Genomic DNA, 5581 nt, shown 5'->3' with positions numbered 1-5581 from the left:
GCAGCTTTAGGAAGTTTTCTCCCTGTAGCTAAACAAAGAAGGAACCTGACTCCCTCTAGTGGATGTCAGCACTAGGCAAACCGTCGAAGTCTGCCAGGCAAGGTCTCCCAGCCAAGAAATCGATGTCCTTAAATGCCCTCCTGAAATAATGGACGCTGTGTTTCTAAAGGAGACTCTTCCCAATGGAGAGAAGTTTTTGTTTCTAACAGGCCATCTGTGTCTACTGCTGCCACAAGACAAGACATCAGGGAGTATATTTTTTTCTTCAGGTCAATGTCCCAGCCTCTTTTTCTTTTAATTAATTCAGTAATCGACCAGTGTTAGCAACTTGTTATGTCCACATTCACTTCATAATGTGTCACAGGCAGGAGGTGTTGCTAATATGAACAGAAACCAGAATAAAGCAGCTGGGATCCTGAGAAACTCATATAAACTACTGGAAAAGTCATAAAATCACTTTATTTTACTCTTTTGTTCATGTAAAATTTTAAAAACATTGAGGAAAAACAGAAGAGAATATCACAAGAGTTACTGGCTAGTCACTTATTAGGGGCTCTGAAGTCTTTATGATATTCTTTTTTCACAGTTTAGCCAATCACCTCAGATAGCCAAGTTACTATTTTAAGAATGAATTGAACCCTGGCTAGTGTGACTGGGTGGATTGAGTGCCAGCCTGCAAATCAAAGGATTGCTGGTTCAGTTCCCAGTCAGAGCACATGCCTGGGTTGTGGGCCAGGTCCCCAGTGGGGGCCATGCAGGAGGCAACCACACATTGCTGTTTCTCCCCTTACCCGCTTCCTCTTTGTCTAAAAATAAATAAATAAATAAATAAATAGTCTTTAAAAACAAGAATGAATTGAAAAGCTTTTGTACAAGAATTATCTAAATCTTTGATTGATCTTGTTTTGTGCATATAAAGAAGTATATAGCCAGATGAGGAGACCTGGTTTCTGGCAGAGTACCCACGTACCTACCACCTACCTACCTATTTCCTACCTACTTCTTACCAGTTACTTACCTACCTCCTACCTACTTGCCTACCTCCTACCTACCTACTTCCCTACTTTCTACCTCCCTCCCGCCTCTCCCCCTCCTTCCCACCTACCTACCTACCTTCTACCTACCTACCACCTACCTACCTAAGGCAAGCTATTCAAATGCTCTGGTGTAGATTTTCTTATTTGTAAAATTAGAGAATTGAATCAGATAACTTGTAAGCATCTCTTCCAGTATTATGTCAGCACGGAAAAATAGCATTTAGCCTCTTTTTAGAGAACAACCCAAAAGAAGATTCCTTACCTCTGTCATCCACCACCATCACTGTTTGCTAGTGAGCTAAGGGAGAAGGAGAAGGAGAATTTCAACAACAAAACAGGAGACATTTCCTTTTTCTAATTTTTAGCTTAAGTGTCCCCAAATGTTCTGTCACTGTTACAACCAGGGCTTCCGAGCATCTCAATCTGTACTGGCTGGAGAACAGGCAGCCTTCTAGTACTTAATGTGCAGTGGCATTGGGGGGAGTAAAATGTCCCCATTTCATGGAGGTCTCAAGAATGAGACTGCTGTACTTGAATTCTTTGCCTTTTACTTAAACTGAGATCAGAGTGAACACTATAGCTCTGGCCTGTACAAATACAATATGCACTTCGGCTCAGAAACAGTTTTTTGCCTCTTTTATTAGGTTGGGCTTTCAGTATGTGTTTGAAGAGGAGCTATTTATGGGCTTGCAAACAAAGTGCTGGAGGAAAGGAATTTAAAGGATGTCCTTGAGTGAATTCAGGGGGGTTTATTTCAAGAGGCTAAACTGAACATTAACCCTTCATCTTCGGCACACATCACCTGCCTGGGAGAGATAGTCAATCAGGGGCCGAGGGCCAGGGTTGGGGGGACATACTTTGTGACCTTGAGAAAGTTACTTCCTCAGTGTGCTGGCTCTTGCTCTGAAAAATTAGAAGGCTAATGGTGTCCTCCCGACCGACATGGAAGGAAAAGTAGTTCCAGATGTGAAAGTCTGTTGTAGGTGAGGTAGAGGCCCACTGAGGCTGACTAGCTTATTTGCAGCTTGTTCATGGCTTGCTGTTTTCAGACCTTAGTCATGGCCATCCTGTTGAAAGAAGACCTGAACTTTTTTTTTAATCCTCACCCAAGGCCATGCTCATTGATTATAGAGAAAGAGAAAGGAAAAGAAAGTGGGAGGAAGAGAGAGAGAGAGGAGAGAGAGAAAGAGAAAGAGAAACATCAATGTGAGAGAGAAACATTGATTGGCTGCCTTTCATGTATGCCTCAATGGGGGATTGAAACTACAATCTAGGTATATGCCCTGACCAGGGATTGAACCTGCAACCCTTCAGTATATGGGATGACACTCAACCAACCAAGCCACACAGCCAGGGCTGGACTTTTTTATTTTTTTAAGTAGGTTACTCCAGCTTTGGTATGTCCAATGTAAAGTAAGACTGTAGCTGTATATTATATCATAAAATCAATTTGTTGGACAAAAATGCCGTTAGCCGGGTAGGTGTTTATTCGAATGCCTATAGAACTACTCCTCTGACTCTTTAGGTGAAGACAATGGACACTGATTTAACCATGTCATCTTGTTTCTAGTCTTTTCTTCTGCTGTTCACAACTTAGTCCTTTGAAAACTCTTGAAAGAAAATAAATCTTCCACTTGATCACTTGGTTACCTTTTTCATAGTTTGATGAATGAGGTTGTTGAACTTCCTGTTAAACAGGGCATGATTGTGCTTCCCAAAATACTTGCACGTGATGTTAATAGATGATAGGCCAGAAAAAGTTTCTGTACTCAATGACTTTAGTTAGCATTTTTCAGAGTGAACAAAGTAACCCCTGTTCTCCATGGAACCTCAGTTGACCCTACTGCTGTGCCATCCCATGACTGTTGATAGAAAGAATGAGAGCATCTTTGTGCCCCCTGGCACTTGGACTTGGAGTAAAGTGGCTGGTCTGTTTCTAGGGAGTATGTGTCCTGGTCAAATGATTGAAGAACGCTGCATTCAGAGGTGCTGGTGTCCCCTTATGCATTATCTTCTGTACTCTCCCAGGCTGTCTGGTACACATTCTGCTGCTGCCAAGTGGCCCTGGACAAGAGGGTCCTGTGCTTAAGAAGACTCTGCTCTAGCTCTCCTTCAGCTGAAGCCCTCCCCAAAGGCAATAGAGCTGTGCCCATTCAGGGCCTGTTGTCCTTCCTAGATTAGTCATTCTCAGAATGTGGTTTCCAAAACATCTGTATCGCAGCACCTAGGAATTTGTTAGAAATGCAAATTCTTGGACCCTAACTCAGAACTACTGAGTCAAAAACTTTGAGGGTGTGACCAGTGTTTTAACAGCCTTCTTGATGATGCGGAGGCCTGCTCAAGCTTGAGAACAAATATTCTCATCTACAGCATGCTCTGGGGTGCCTGAAACCCAGAGGCCCCTCCTCTCATAGCTCTAAGCCCATCTCCAAAGGCAACTCTTGGGGGAAGGTTGGGAGATAGAGCTGGGATTTGGTGAGCTATGTTGCTCAGAGTTATACCTCAAATATCTAAGTCATTATCAGGTACATTTTTCAAAAAGTGAGGATAAAACATATAAAAACAGTTTGTTAACCCATCAGAGAAATGGGCCAGTTGGGTCTGTAACAAAGTGTTGTATTTTAAAGCATAAGCCAGTAACTGTATATGAGAGTATACATCACTACGTACAAATTAACTGATCAGACCTCAATTTTTCAATATTTAAAACAGAATAAATTTCCCTGTAAAAGCAGTACATTTGCGTTGTTTTACCTTTAGTATTCCTCTCTTTCCTCACCCTTTCCATCAACAGAATCCACACCAACTTCCTCATAATCCTTTGTCAAAGGCAGCCATGTCCTCATAGGCCTCAGAAAACTCTCCTTCCTCCATGCCCTTGCCCACGTACCAGTGGACAAAGGTGTGTTGGTCAAACTTGTGGTCCAGATGAGCCCAGGTCTCAGCAGTAGCTGTGGTGTTGCTCAGCATGCACACAGCTCACTGTGCTTTGGCCAGGTCTCCACAAGGTACCACATTGCAAGGTTGGTAATTAATAATAATTTTGAAGCCAGTGGGACACCAGTCCACAAACGGGATGGTATACTTGGTCTTGATAGTGGCAATGGCAACACTGATATCTTTAAGAACCATGTTGCCATAGTACAACAGGCAGCAAACCATGAATATATACTATGGCAGGGGTCACATTTCCCAACCTTGCTGGCTGGCTCAAAGCATGCATTGGTGATCTCTGTTACAGTAAGCTCTTCATGGTAGGCTTTCTCAACAGAGATGACAGAGGCATATGTGGTCAGAGGGAAGTGGATGCCAGAATAGGGTACCATGTTGCTCTGGAATTTAGTCAGGTCAACATTCAGGGCTCTATTAAACCTGAAGGAAGCAGTGATGAAGGATACAGTCTGGCTAATAAGGCGGTTAAGGTTAGTGTAGGTTGAGTGTTCAGTCTTGAGGTTTCTGTGACAGATGTTGTAGCATCAGCAACCATGAAGGCATAATCAGAGTTCTCCAGGGTGATGAGGGTGGCATGATAGGGCTCAACTACAGCTGTGGAAAGGGGTTGGGTAAATGGAGAACTCAAGCGTGGAATTCTTGCCATAATTGACTGATGTGCCATCAGCAGAGAGGTGAACCCAGAACCAGTTCCCCCACCAGAGCTGTGGAAAACCAAGAAGCCCTGAAGACCTTTGCACTGGTTGGCTGGTTTCTGAATTCACTCCAAAATGAGGCCAATGATCTCTTTGCCAATGTTGTAGTGTCCATGGACATAGTTATTGGCAGAATCTTTCTTGCTTGTGGTGAGCTGCTCAGGGTGTAAGAACAGTGTGAACTTAATCAATGACAGTGGGTTCCAGGTCTACAAACACCACCCTGGGTATAGGCTTGCCAGTGCCTGTCTCACTGAAGAAGGTATGAAGGAGTCATCATCCCCTCAATGGTCTTGTCACTTGGCATCTCTCCATCAGGCTGGATGCTGTGCTCTAGGCTGTAGAGCTCCCAGTAGGCATTGCCAACCTGGACACCAGCCTGATCAACATGAATGGAGGTACACTCAGGCATAGTTGTTTTACTGTGGCTGCCAAGAGGATGATGGAGAAGAGGAGGAGAGATTGTTGCTTCTTCCAGCATGATTCTTTGGTGGTTGATGTCAGAAAACCTGATTTAAAATTTTGAAATATTTAGTCATATGGTAGACAGGCCTTTACTTTTATCTTGATCTCTGCAAATATTAGAGGTGAATCTGCTGCAAAAAGTCTATATTTATTCATTCATTCATATATTAATTTATTTGATGTTTCTGTTGGTATTCTTTATTTGATGACATTATCATCGTACCTTTCTTTACTTCTTTAATTATGGTTGGCTTTCATTCTTTGAACAGATTTATTACAGCTACTTTTAAGTCTTTTTCTGTCAATTCTACCATCTGTTTGTTCTCACAGCCTCTTTTCATCATCTGTCCAGTATATGGGTCATACTTTCCTATTTTTGCATATATTTTAATTTTTTGTCTGAAACTAGACATCCTTCCCCTCTCTCCCTCC

General features: G+C 42.7%; 1 pseudogene; it reads right to left on the bottom strand.

The window, feature by feature from the left end:
- Window positions 1–3768: 3768 nt before the first annotated feature.
- Window positions 3769–5238, bottom strand: LOC114492631 (annotated as a pseudogene).
- Window positions 5239–5581: the final 343 nt, after the last annotated feature.

The sequence above is a fragment of the Phyllostomus discolor genome, chromosome 1 (assembly GCF_004126475.2).
Source record: "Phyllostomus discolor isolate MPI-MPIP mPhyDis1 chromosome 1, mPhyDis1.pri.v3, whole genome shotgun sequence".
Classification (NCBI taxonomy): domain Eukaryota; kingdom Metazoa; phylum Chordata; class Mammalia; order Chiroptera; family Phyllostomidae; genus Phyllostomus; species Phyllostomus discolor.
The sequence above is the reverse complement of the archived record's forward strand: the minus strand, read 5'-3'. Positions and strand labels throughout refer to the sequence as shown.